The 14,585-nt window shown below is 52.1% G+C and overlaps 1 long non-coding RNA gene across 1 annotated transcript in view; it reads left to right on the top strand.

Moving 5' to 3' along the window:
* Positions 1 to 284: 284 nt before the first annotated feature.
* Positions 285 to 14,585, top strand: part of LOC138510142 (uncharacterized) — a 240,658-nt gene continuing 226,357 nt past the window's right edge. Inside the window, exon 1 of the long non-coding RNA XR_011280326.1 lies at positions 285 to 529. This is a non-coding gene — a long non-coding RNA (uncharacterized lncRNA). The remainder of the gene's footprint in view (positions 530 to 14,585) is intronic.

Below are 14,585 nucleotides of genomic sequence, written 5' to 3'. Positions count from 1 at the left end.
CCCACTTATGCTTTTAAGCACTCTCACTTATGTCCCATGGATGCGTTTACTTGCACCTCATAATATGTCAGGCCATACATTGCTTCTACACAGCAACCGACTGTTGATGTGTCTCTTTCACTTTGCTCACAAGTCTGCATGCTCTGCAATATAATTTTCGTTGCTCCGTATTACGGTCACCATAGTAACCAGTACATGCATTTGGCCCGACCTCAAAATGGCCGCCACGCTTAGGCACACTCTAGGGTCCTTTTTTCTAATGTTTTTTCCTTTTGCCGTTATAACAGTCCCTCCGGCGTTTGTAAAATGCAGTCAATCCTGCGGCTTTTCAGACTGGGGAAACCAGTTTTAAACATGCACCTTCACTTACTGGTGCTCCCGACAGCCCTGGCCGCGTTCTCCCGGCACAGCACGTTGCCTGTGGAGCTCCAGACTGCACCGCCGTGCTGCCGTACCGTAATTTCATCAACGTCATCTCCCGACGTGGCAGCAATGGCAAACCGTGTTCTAGGGGCTTCCTTATACAGAGGTAATTTGTCGCTAATTTGTTGAGAAATTATACACTGAGGCTCTATAAGTGTATAAGCAGGTTTATTCTTGAAGCCCCTGGAGAGCTGCCTCCAAGGTGAAAATCAGCAAACACAATGGTTCTGGAATGGCTGCATTCCAGAACCATTTCAGCTTGGATTCCACACGCTAGGCAGTAGCACTACCAGCGTGTGGAACCCATACATAACAGTCTTCACAATGTGTTATATTTTCCTTTTCTTTCTTCATTATCATTCTACACATAATGACACCAACATTACCCACATCGTATCTTTCTCATCCTCTTTGTATCATGTTTCTTGTTACCTCATTATTCCAGTCTGGTACGTGATCTGGTTATCCCTGGCAGTGTAACAATTGCTCTATTTATTGAGCAAATCGCTCTGTGCTACTAGGATAGCAACTGGCACAGTATAAAAGACAACACATGACCTACTATAATTTTGCTATTGTGTTCCATTGTTATTTTATCCCAATATGATTTTGGCTCCAGGGCGTTCCACTTTAACTTTCTTCTAGACGCCCACTGCAAGGAGTGCCTATAGAGATTTTCCCTTGGAGTGATTCGACTCCAATTTTAATGGTCCTCCATTCTGCTCCTTTACGTCTACCCAGTATTTCGACAATGTGATTCAGGACCAGGTTTAGCATACAGTCTGCTGATAGGAATACAAACTCATTCCAGAATGTATTAAGCGTTCGCCGCACATTTAACCTACCCTAGATGCACCACATCTAGGATGTTGGCATGGCTACACTGGATGGATGCCCCAAACGCCCATTGAAGTCTCCTACTGACTGTGACCAACAACCTCACATTCAACTAAATCACTTGCCACACAAATCAAATAACCCTACCAACAGAGATAAAAGAACACCAAACCTGAACAAGCAATATATATATATATACATATATATATATATGATATTATTGGTTGTATCGCGCTCATAGACAAGTGTTTCATATATGGGATACATTACTCGCCGTAATCGTATTTGTATGTATCAGACAAGCTCAAATCATCCATGCACCTTCTCTCCAAGGGGAAGAAGGGTGGGCGCATGTGAATCTAAGCAGATACAAGCATCAGAAATACAATTACGCTGAGTAATGTATCCCTTCTGAGCCTTGTGGAATCTGCTTAGATCACATGCTCTGCATAGATTAGCGAGCAGTGTTAGGAGAAGGTGGTGGGTTGTGAGAAGGTTCATGGGCAAACAAATGTTTTAGAACCGCTTGTCCCACCTGTGTGTGTGTCTTGGAATGAGTGTCAATCCAGTAGTGCTGAGTGAAAGTGTGTACTGAGCTCCATGTAGCTGCTTTGCAAATTCTGTCTAGGGGGACATTTGCAATAAATGCCAGAGTAGCTCCTGTGCTCCTTGTGGAGTGAGTTCTTGGTGTGAAAGGCAGTGTCTTGTCTGACAGGGAATAGCACATTGGTATGCATCTGATTATCCAGCTGGAGATGGCATTCCTGGAAAAACGGTCCTCTTCTCTGCCTGGAGCTACGGAGACAAACAGTTGGTCTGTCTTTCTTAGCAGTCTGGTCTTGTTTACATAGTAGAGGACTGCCCACCTTACATCTAGTGTGAGGAGTTTTAACTCTGCTGACCCTTTTGGGTTCTGGAAGAAAGTCGGAAGCTCAATGGACTGGTTCACATGAAATTTTGGGATGAACTTGGGAGAGAAACTCTGATGAGTACGTAAAACCAGTTAGTCCTTGTGTATGACAAAGAAAGGATCCTGCACTGACAATGCTTGCAATTCACAAACTCTTCTTATGGCAGTAATAAGCCACTAAGAAGGCAGTCTTGTAGGTCAGGTGCTTAAGACTTGCCTTGTGCATCGGCTCGAAAGGAGGTCCCATGAGCTTAGCAAGTACCACATCGAGATCCCATCCTGGCGATGGGTTTGAAATTGGAGTGTGGAATCTCTTTACTCCCTCCATGAATGCCTGGATGACCGGTACCTTCCACCACAATACTTTATTGTGGGAGGTGGTGTAAGCTGATAGGGCCGCCAGGTGGGCCTTTTATAGAGTTGAATACTAACCCAGAGTCCAGCAAGTGGAGCATATCGTTTAGAATGTGGGATGGGGTACATTCTACGGGGTTTGTTTAGACTGGCACTAAATTAAAAATCTCCTCCACTTGTCGAAATAACAATGTCTAGTGTTTGGCTTTCGTGCCTCTATGAAAATATCCATACACCTCTGTGGTAGATTAAGATGTCTGAAATCTATGACTTCAGGAGCCATGCTGGCAAGTTCATCGAGTGAGGTTGCGGTTGATATGATAGTTTATTTATATAGCGCCTATAGACGTTTGAAAGTGCTTCAAGGCAAGGGAGGGAACAAGGGAAATGCAATGACATTCTTACAGGCCATGAACAGTAAGTATGTGAAATTAACTATCGTACTTGGCCTGGCGACATTTCAGATAGTGCAAGACCTAAGGAAGGGAGGGCGAGAGTGGGAAGGAAATGGAAACAGACAGGCAACTATCGTACGAGGCCTGATGATATTTCAGATAGTGCTGGGGGCGGAGGGTGATGGGGACAAGTGAATGGAGGGGGAGGAGGCAAAGCTGCCATCATACTAGGTCCAGGGACAATTCTGATGGAGTAAGTGCATAGAGGGGAGGAGATAGGAAAAGGGAGAAAGGAGGAGGAGAGAACAGAGAGAAAGCAGTCAAAAAGAGTGGATAAGCAAGAGGGGAGAGCAAATACAATTGCAGAAGTCAGTAGTAACACAATTTTGCAAGCCTGGATACAAGATGAAGATGGGAACAGCATGATTCATGGCCACCATGAGAAAGGGTGATACACCATGAATCAATGATGTCCATAAAAGTCAAATCCAGCATTGGCCACAAGACGGTGATGGTGAAACCAGAATGTATCAGGGCAGACTCCTGCAGAAGTAGGGAGTGGGAGCAGTGTAGAAGAATCAAGCAAAACAGGCAACACCTGTATGCGAGAAGGGGGACGCATGGGATCATCACGGGGGCACTGTTAATCCCCAGTGCTGAGTGAGTAAGTTGGTCTGGCATGGGAGCTTGATGGGATCACACTTCGCCAGTTTGTGCAGATGTGGATACCATGGCTGTCTAGCCCATATAGGAGCAACTAGGAAGAGCGTCACTTGTTCCTTGTGGATCTTGTTCACCATCTTGTTCTGTCGGGGGGTGGGTGGGGAAATCGTAAGCAAATCTCCCGGACCAGTTCATCCATAGTGCATTCCCCCTGGAGCCTGGTTGGGGGAACCTGGGCGCAAAGTCTGGGCATTGTTTGTTTTCACTTGTAGCAAGAAAGTCTAGTGTGTGTGTGTGGGGGCGGGGGACCCATTGAGAGAAGAGGTGGTCTACGACTCTTGTGTCTAGTTGCCACTCATGTTCCTCTGGTAGGGGATCTCTGCTCAGAGAGTCGGCTAGAGAGTTGAGTTCCCCAGCAACCTGTTGAGGGTATAGGGACATTTTCAGTTTGAGGGCCCATTTCCAAATTTGTTTAGCTAGTTTGGACAGATTTGGAGAGCCTGTGATCCTGTTTGTTGATGTAAAACATTGCCGTAGTGCTGTCGGTGAGGACTTGCATGGACTCGTTTACTAGGTGTATTTCGAATGCCTGAAGGGCCTTGAACACCTCTAGTAGTTCCAGCAGAACGATGTGGTTCTACGCCGTGGCCTGTGTCAACAGACCCTGTGCTGTGTGATGAAGGTGATGAGCCCCCCACCCGGCAAGAGACGCCTCTGTCGTAACTATCGCCTGCACTTCTGGATCGTGGAAGTGTATAACCTTTAACAGATTTTCTCTTGTCCACCAGTGAAGGCTTCGTACCAGTGTTGGCGAAACAACCACTAGATCGTCCCACTGACCGCTTGCCTGAGACCACTGTTTCGCCAACCACTTAATCATGGGTCGGATGCGCAGGCGTGCGCGTGGGACCAGGTAAATCCATGATGCCATCATGCTTAGCAAACGCATAGCATTGCGTAAGCTAATCTGGCAGCCGGCCTGATGAGGTATTTGCAGTAACATATTTTGGACACTTTCCTCTGATGGGAAGACTAACCCCTCTCTTGTGTCTATTACAGCTCCCAGGAACTGTTTGGTTGTGCTTGGCACTAGGCTTGATTTTTTCTCATTTATTGAGAAGCCCAATTGAAAGAGAAGATTGATAGTTCTTTGAATGTTTCATCTGCAAATATGGGGGGTGGGGGTCTCCCCTGTAATCATCCAGTCATCCAGGTAAGGGTACAATGGGATTGCCTCCCTGTGCAGGTGCGCTGCCACCACCAGTACCTTTGTGAATACCCTTGGAGCAAATGCTATTCCGAAGCATAGCACTTGGTAGTGCTGGTTCGCTATCTTGAATCGCAAGAATCTTTTGTGCGCTGGGAACATTGAAATATGAAAATAAGCATCTTTCATATCCAATGTTTCCATGTAGTCTCCCCGCTTTAGCAGAGGGATCACTTCTTGTAGCAAAGCCATGCAGGATTTTTGTGGCTTGACATAGGCGTTTGCAGGGCGTAGGTCTAATACTCAGCGCATTGTTCGTTTTTTTAGCACAAGGAAGTAGGTTGAATAAATACCCTTGTTTACCTGGTTCGCCGAGAGGACTTCTATGGCGTCCTTTTGGAGCAGTGTTGCGATTTCCTCGAGAAGGATGCGTTCTTCCTTCGAGTGAGTCTTTTGACGTGGGGGATGGGTCTGAGGTCGCTGGATTAGTTCCACACAATAAGCGCCTGCCACGGTGGATAGCACCCATTTGTCTGAACCTCTGAATTTTGTTAGCGAAAGCGGCGAAAATTACTTCTATTATCCCTTTGCACTGTGGGTTTATTGGTAAACTGGGCCAAGGATTTTAAGGTGTCATATTCCTCCTTTGCAGACTAAAGGGCGTCTTTAACGGCCTTCCCGAAGAGGACGTTGGGCTCATCAGGGAGATTGAGCAGTGTAGCTTGAGTTTCTTGCTTGAAGCCGGATTGGCGTAGCCAAGCGTGTCTTCTAATAATGGTCCGTCTGCAATAATTCTGCCTGCATTATCAGCGGCGTCCAAGTTACTCTTCAGAATGCAGCGAGAAACTGCTCTGCCTTCTGCCGCTACCAGAGCTAATTGAGTCTTAAGGGGTTCAGGAGCTGAACACAAGAATGCTGACTCCTCATCCTATTTATGGCAGTTCTCCAGCATGGGGTCTGGCATGGATTCACATGCTCATGAATATTCCCCGTCGTCAGGCTGGGAATCCTCGGTAAAGAAAAAACCAGTATCAGTTTCGTTTCTGATCTGTCTTTCGTAGCAATAACCAATCACTGGTCTCTGCGTCATACTGACCACAGCCAATGACTGCCCTCTACCTAAGCACCGCCTCTGGCAGCCATCTTCAGATTTTTACCGCACGTTCATGTGTTGGGATCCTCGTGCTATTGCTCTCGAGCGTTAGTGCTATTTTTTCGTGCTTTTTTCACAAAAAACTTCGATTCTTCGGTCAAAGAGCCTCAAGCTCCACCGATACTACATCCGATCTACGGGGACCCGTGTCGGATTCATCTGTGCCCCTCAAGGGTGAAGATTTCGTCGAGCTACGCTTCGGAGGACTCCAGAAGCTTCTCAGGCCCGGTCTCAGAGATGGCCCAGGAGAAGGGAAGCTCGACGCCCGGAAAGCTGTTCAGGGTCTGCCCTGGATGCCAGCTGCAGAACGTCTTTAAGGAGGACGAACACTCTTTCTGCCTTTACTGCCTTCATGAGGACAAAACGCACGTGGAGAAGGACTGTGCGTTTTGCGGCGACATGTCGGAACGGACCATGAAGGACCGTCATCAACGTCTCGCCAACTGGCTGCAGGGTAAGAGCCCGTCTGGCGAGAAGAAGAAGAAATCCGAGCGGTCTTCTAAGACCTTTGAGGGCGCCCCGGCGACGGGGGCCCAACATAAGGCCAAGCACCGCGAGTCCGCTGGCACCGGGAGCGCCGAACGGTCGGGCTCTACGGGCGCCAGGCAGGGCGCACCCTCCCCGGCACCATCAACCACGAGCCAACGCTCTGGGTCGGGTAAGAGGAAGGCCGAGCACCCGGCGAAGCTCCTGGAGAGGCCCCGGTCGAGCTCGAAGGCAGAGGAGGAGCGTGGCAGTGCCCCCTCCCTCAAGGACAAGGCGGTGAGCGCACCTAGGGTGGTGAAGGCCTTGATCCATCCGACCAAGCCCTCTATCGAAACGGTCGCGGCGGCCCTGGCCCAGCCTGTGGAGGCTACTCCAGTGGTGGCGACCTCAGGGCCCAGAATCTCCCTGCCTCCTCGGAGGGAGTCTTCTTTTATGCCCATCGATAGGACCCCCGTGAAACCCTCCGTGGAGAAGAAGGGGGGGCAGGGCGTCGTCGTAGATTCGGCCTCAACCTCAGAAGAAGAGCTGGTCGAGGTCTTAAGCCACGGCCTAGGCGTGGAACAAGACCAGCCCGTCGGAATGGGTCCCGACGCAGGCGACGACGACGACATCGTCGAGGATGCCGACGGGGCCCCTGCTCGCCCGTCGGATTCCCCTCTGCCAGCGCCGCGAGACAACTCGGCGGCCATTTTGTTGGCCATACAGTCCTTATGCACTGAGATAAGGACGAGGCTACCGTTACCGACGGAGGAACCTCCCCCGTCGGGGGATCCAGAACCGGGACCTTCTGGTGTTCCCCCTGCCAAGAAAAGAAGGATCCATCCTCCACCTCCTTTTCAACCGTCGCGCCCCGTCCAGCCCTCCTCCCCGTCCACCCGAGGGGATGATACGGGGACTGACACGGCAGCGACGGGTACGGACGACGAGGCATACGACGAGGATTTTCCGTCGTCGCCCCCCACCAGGGCTTCTCCGCCCGACGAGATCGGATCTTTCCATTCCATGATCTCCAGGGCTTCCGAGCTTTTTCAACTCTGCCCCGAGGAGAAGAAAAAGGAAGGCTTCCTTTATCAGCGGCGCGAGGCCAAGAGGAAGACGGTCCTCGCAGTGCCTCTGTTGGACGACATTTGGGATGAGGGCCTTTCCCTCCTCAAGAACCCTTCCACGACGCCAGCTAGAAGAGACCGGTACGAGAAGAAGTACCGGGTCCCGGACACGGCCCCCCTATGCCTCCGGGCGCAGCCTACCCCGGACTCCGTCGTCTCCGCGGCGGCCAGGAAGAAAGCGGGGGGGGGTGCGGCCTCCACATCGACTTCCCCGCCGGACAGCGAGGGAAAGAAATTGGATGCTATGGGACGTAGAGTCATCTCGTCGGCAGCGACGACGATTAAAGCGGCCAACGCCTTGGCTATCGTGGCCCGCTACGACAGGGAGCTCTGGTACAAGATGGCTCCCCTGCTGGATTTTCTGCCGGACGACAAGAGGGCTGAGGCCCTTGAGATCCTCCAGGAAGGTGAAGTGGCTTCGGACCACGCCATCACCGTGGCGACGGACATCGCCGACGCTGGGTTCCGCCAGCTAGGCAACGGCGTTTGCCTTCGACGTCGTGGATGGCTCAAAGCTACGGATTTTCGGCAGGACGTCCAGACCAGAGTCCTGGACATGCCCTTCGACGGGAACAACCTGTTTGGGAAGACGGTGGACGATTCCCTCCAGGCCATCAAGGCGGATACTGAGACGGCCCGGGCCCTGGGAGTCCTGCAGCAACGACGGACGCCCTTTCGGAGCGGCGGAGGCAAGGGCGCCTCCAAAGGTTCCGGTGGCGGTTTCGCTTCCTACCGTCAAGCGGCCCGCTCGTCGTCGCAAGAGGCCTACAGAGGACGAGGCAAGTCTAGCGGACCCCGCCGTCGTCGCCAAGGAGGTCAAGGCGGCAAGGCCGCGTCCAAGCAGGATTGAACCGGCCGTGGGGTCGGGCCCCCACCGAAGCACCCCGGTGGGAGGCCGGCTGGCGGGCTTCGTCAGCGTGTGGGAGTCCATCTCCACCGACCGTTGGGTGCTGGACGCCCTGGCCCGGGGCCACGCGCTCGAGTTTCAAAGAAGGTGCCCGCGCGTCCCCCCCGTGGCCAGGAGAGAACTTCACGTCCCTCAACTTCTCCTGGAGGTAAAGGCGATGCTCAGAAAGGGCGCCATCGAACTCGTCCCAAAGAGGCTTCGGGGCTCCGGAGTCTACTCGCGATACTTCCTCGTGAAGAAGAAGACGGGAGGATGGCGCCCCATCCTAGACCTGCGACGGCTGAACAAGTTCATCAAGGCGCAGAAGTTCCGGATGGTCACCTTACAGCACGTCCTGGGTCAACTGGAGGAAGGAGACTTCCTGTCGTCGTTGGATTTGGAGGATGCCTACTTCCACATTCCAATCCTAAAGGGGCACCGAAAATTCCTCAGGTTCGTGGTCCAAGGGCGTCATTACCAGTTCAAAGCCCTTCCCTTCGGACTGCGGTCGGCACCCAGGGTATTCACCAAGTGCCTCGCACCGGTGGCGGCGCAGCTGCGCCGCGAGGGGATTCACGTCTACCCCTACCTGGACGACTGGCTCATCCGCGCCAAGACGAAGGAGCTCGCCGTGGTCCACACGGCAAGGACCGTCCAACTCCTCACGGACCTGGGATTCTCCGTGAACTACACCAAATCCCACCTGGTGCCCGCGCAAGTCGCACTGTTTCTGGGAGCGAGGCTCGACACAGTGTCCCTTCTGGCCTCCCCGTCGGAGGAGAGGACCAGGACCATCTTGGGCAAGGTGCAACGGATGCTGGTGGCCGACGCGGCCAAAGTGAGATCCATCAAGTCCCTCCTCGGGATGATGTCTTCCTGCATCTACCTCATTCCCATGTGCAGGCTCCGGATGCGCCCGTTGCAAGAATTCCTGGATGCGCGCTGGATCCAGACGACGGGCAGCTTCGAGGAAAGGATCAAGCTCGACGAGAGTTTCCGGCGAGCGATACGGTGGTGGGGCACCCGCGCGCATCTGACGGCGGGCATGGACTTCCAGACCCCAGCCCACCAGGAGACTGTGACCACGGATGCCTCCCTGGAAGGGTGGGGAGCGCACACCGAAAATCTGCACGCGAGGGGACTCTGGCTCCCGACGGAGAAGTCCCTGCATATCAACGTCCTGGAGCTCCGTGCAGTGTTTTGGGCCCTCAGGTCCTTCCTTCCGTCCCTGAAGGGCAAGGTGGTGAGGATCTTCACCGACAACACCACCACCATGTTTTACATCAGGAAACAGGGCGGAACCAGGTCCCCAGCGCTGTCCAAGGAGGCGCAGGACCTGTGGCATTGGGCCGTCGCCCAAGGGATTTTTCTGGTGCCGTTTCATCTGGCAGGGATAAAAAACACCATCGCCGACTCACTCAGCAGGGAGCTGCGCTCGTGCCACGAGTGGGAACTACGGCAGGATCTAGTGGATCGCCTCTTCCGACGGTGGGGCACACCCCAGATCGACCTGTTCGCGACGGCGACGAACACCAAGTGCCGGAGGTTCGCCAGCAGGTTTCCCCAGACGAGGAGCATGGGCGATGCTTTCTCGTTCCCCTGGGAGGGCCTGTTCCTCTACGCGTTCCCTCCCTTGCCTCTGCTAATCCGGCTCGTCAACCAGCTCAAGAGGTCACGGTGCAGGATGATCCTCGTCGCACCTGCGTGGCCGAGGCAGATATGGTTCCCGGACCTTCTGGACTTGTCAGCGTCCCCGCCGATCAAGCTGCCGGCGGACGCAGACCTACTCTCCAGGGAAGGAGGCGCCATCCTCCACCACGACCCGAGGTCGCTGAACTTGCAGGCCTGGCTCCTGCAGCGCTAGAGTTTGGAGGATACGACATACCGGCCGATTGCAGAGAGGTTCTTGCAAAGGCCAGGGCGTCCTCGACTCTTAAATGCTACGGACACAAATGGAAGAGGTTCTCTGTCTGGTGCCACGCACAGAAGATTAACCCTCTACGGATTACGGCTCCCCAAGTACTGCCGTACCTGCTGACGCTGGCCAAAGCTGGACTGGCACACGCGTCCATCAAGATTCATCTTGCTGCGATCTCCCGATACACCAGAACCACGGGGCGGACGTCCTTGTGGTCTCATCGTCTGGTGAAAGAGTTCATGAAGGGACTATTCAGATCGTTCCCGCCGGTGAAGGCTCCGGCCCCGGCGTGGGAGCTCAACGTGGTGCTGACCAAGCTCATGGGACCTCCGTTCGAGCCTCTGCACTCGGCCCCGTTGAAGTTTCTATCGTGGAAGACAGCTTTTCTCGTGGCCATCACCTCCGCACGACGAGTGGGTGAGATCCAGGCCCTTGCCTGCAAGGCCCCGTACTTGACTTTCCACGACACGAGGGTAGTGCTCAGGACGCACCCCTCCTTCATGCCCAAGGTACCGTCGGACTTCCATCTCAACGAACCCTTGGTGTTACCTGTGTTCTTCCCGTCGCCTTCGTCGCCGGCTGAGAGGACTTTGCACTCGCTGGATGTAGCTAGAGCGCTGAAGTTCTACGTGGATCGCACGAAGGGTTTTCGGAAGACGTCACAACTCTTTGTGAACTTTGGACCTGTCAATCAGGGGAAGGCTCTCTCGAAGGCTTCCATCTCCAGATGGCTCTCCGGCTGTATCATGTACTGTCACCGGTTGGCAAACCGACCGCTGCCTGGCCGTCCGAGAGCCCATTCCACCAGAGCGATCGCAGCTACCACGGCGTTCCTATCTGGTGTGCCCCTGCTGGACATATGCAGGGCTGCTACGTGGAGGTCGACGCACACCTTCACGAAATTCTACTGCGTCGACCGGGATTCCAGGGAGGAGTCCAGGGTCGGCCAAGCAGTGCTGCGCAACCTGTTCGCCTGAGGTGAGCCTGGTGAGGAGGTAAGATGCTTAATGTTGAGTTGATGTGATGCTTAATGTTGAGCCTTTGCCACCTCCCGTGGTTGTGCATGTGTGTACTGCTATGTATTCTTTATTCATGAGCATGTGAATCCATGCCAGACCCCATGCTGGAGAAGGAACAAGTTACTTACCTGTAACTGTTGTTCTCCAGCATGGGTCTGGCATGGATTCACATGCGAACCCTCCCGCCTACCCCTCTGCGGCTCTTCACTTGGTCATACTGCCACTTCACGTGCTTCCAAATCTGAAGATGGCTGCCAGAGGCGGTGCTTAGGTAGAGGGCAGTCATTGGCTGTGGTCAGTATGACGCAGAGACCAGTGATTGGTTATTGCTACGAAAGACAGATCAGAAACGAAACTGATACTGGTTTTTTCTTTACCGAGGATTCCCAGCCTGACGACGGGGAATATTCATGAGCATGTGAATCCATGCCAGACCCATGCTGGAGAACAACAGTTACAGGTAAGTAACTTGTTCCTTATAACTCGCCGGAAAAGTGGTGTTATTAGCTATTCTAACCTAAAAGGCTAGAATAAGGCAGCCGAAGAGGCTACTTTCCGCCCCATAGTATACAGCTTCTTAATTTCCTTGTCTGGTGGTGCCTCCAAAGTGGCTAATGGTGTCCCTGCTCTCTTCCTTGTTGTAACTACAAGAGACAGGGTTGAGCTGTCCCCTGATATAAAGGGGATCTGTGGGAGCAGGGCGGATTAACTACCCGTGTCTGGTTAGGTGTTTCCATGGATGGTTGGATCCTCCGCTGGATAGACTGCAGGATGGGAATTAACTGTGTGACTGCTTTCTTATCCCCTAAAATGTCCTCAAAGTCCTTATCTTGTTGAGTCTCTTGTATTTTTATCTGAAAATGCTCAGCTGCCTTAATGAGTATGTCGTTTTGTAGTGGCTGGTTGCCTATGGGCGAATATTGGGGGTTCTAGAGTGAAGGGGAGGCTATGTTATACATGCCCTTCTCGTCATAGTCAGTCCTGTTCTCTGCCCTCTTGAGCTGTATAGGTATCTTCAGTGTCAGAGTCTGGGTCATAGAGATCAATGAAGGGTGGGTCCACATGGGATTGGATAGCCAGGGTATCAGGACGAGACCGCTTAGATGTGGGCTGAGGAGTAGGGGCATCTACAGGGGCTTGAGAACCCAAGGCAGCTGTAGTGGGAGGTGTGATTTGGAAGTTTCCGAAAGAATCTGGGTTCTTTTCAAAAACATTTGCCATAAAAGTCATCCTTCGCATGACTCGGTCAATGTCCTCACATGTCCATTGGGCCGAACTTGGGATGGACATAAGGTCTAAAGAAAAAGCCTGAGAGGTGACTGTGGCTAGAGGTGAGGGCTGACCCTATTCATTGGGGCCGATGACAAAGATTGCTCTTCTACTTGGGGGAAGTGAATCCCTTTGTGTGTGTGGATGGGAATCCCTCTCACTGGGTGTAGAGTGGGACCTTTCCTTGTAAGGGGTCTCATAAGAGTGCTTTTTTGACTCCTTCCCCTTCAGTAGGCCTTTAGGGACGTTTTTCTTTACCAGGTGGGCTAATCCCGACTGTATGGAGTCCTTAGCTTTCTTCGACGAGGCATGTTGAACTTCGGCTGTGGGGTGACCCAACGTCTCGTATGCCAAGATGCGACATTCGGGGGAACGGATTTAGGCACAACGTCTGTTCTTTCGACAGTCGGGGCCTGTCATATGGTGATCATGACCTCGAGTGCCCAGAGGACAGTGAATCTACGGACCTCTTCCTAGACGTTGTGTGTAGTCCATTGGTTGACACACGTGTCGAGTCCCAGCCCTTGGCTGTGTGCTTAGTGGAAGGGGCTGTGTGAGCCCTGGTGACGCCGGGGTTCATCCCTGTAGCAGGGCCGCCGGCCTGTCTCCTGTGGTCGGGGGCTTGCGCTTGGGAAACCGAAGTTTCCCAGTTGCATTCGCCGTCAGAAAACGCAGCACTGTTGCCATGCCGTTGCTGTAAACCCCTTACACGTCCATGGTGGCTTCGGCCTGCATGGCGTGGTGGGCCCAGCATTTAGTTAAACGGTCCTTTAACGTCTTGGGTTTAAAGAATTTACAGGCTCGACAGTTCCCTTCCACATGGTCCCGAGGGAGACAAAGGTTGCACACTAGGTGTTTGTTGACCCAGGGGAATTTTTTGTTGCACTTTGGGCAGAACTTGAAAGGGGTTCTATCCATAATTAAATGAAATGGCAGCTAGGCGAAGATAGTGAATGAAAATACATTCTCAAAGTCCTCTCTCCCTACTGTGTGGGCCTAAACCCGAAGCGGCCCTCCAAGGCCAAAGCATCCGTCGATGGGAATCTTTGACGGTCATTTTCTTCACTGCTGTCGGAGATGTTATCGATAGTTGGTGAATGAAGATATAGAGGATAGGAAGAGTATCTAACTAATTTGATAAATCAATGGCGGTAAGCCGAAATGAGAACTCTGCTAAATAGCATCCGTCTACGAAAGCGGAAAAAAAACAATTTGAGGGACCTCAAAGCGTGAAGGACCATGGGTACAGTGGACGTCACACTAGGGATAGTATTACTGGCACGCCCCGTTGACGTCCCTTTTCGAGTTTCGAAAAGCAAACATACTCTGCAGCTTCCACTAGATGTCAGCCTATGCACAGCATGTGATCTAGGCAGATTTCACAAGCCTCAGAAATATATAAAGTATATATATATATATATATATATATGTGTATATATATATATACAGGATACATTACTCATCGTAATCGTATTTCTGATGCTTGTATCTGCTTAGATTCACATGCTGTGCATAGGCCGACATCTAGTGGAAGCTGCAGAGTATTACAGTTTGTTTTTCGAAACTCGAAAATGGGCATCGACACAGGGCGTGCCAGTAATACTATCCCTAGTGTGACGTCCACTGTACCCATGATCCCTCACGCATGTAGGACCCTCAGATTGTATTTTTTCTGACATGAGGTAGCATGAGGAGTAGCGAGAGTACAGATTATCCAAGCAGATAGATAGAAAGATAAGACTACAAGCATCCATGCGCCTTCTCTCTGATGGGAGGAGGGGCGGGCGCATGTGAATCTAAGCAGATAGAAGCATCAGAAATACTATTACGGTGAGTAATGTATCCCTTCTGAGGCTTGTGGAATCTGCTTAGATCACATGCTTTGCATAGATTAGCGAGCAGTGTTAGAAGAAGGAGGTGGGATGTGAGAAGGGTCATGCGCAAATAAATGTCTTAGAA

Source organism: Ambystoma mexicanum, chromosome 6p (assembly GCF_040938575.1).
Source record: "Ambystoma mexicanum isolate Mex_15411 chromosome 6p, UKY_AmexF1_1, whole genome shotgun sequence".
Lineage (NCBI taxonomy): Eukaryota > Metazoa > Chordata > Amphibia > Caudata > Ambystomatidae > Ambystoma > Ambystoma mexicanum.
This window is presented reverse-complemented; position numbering and strand designations above follow the sequence as displayed.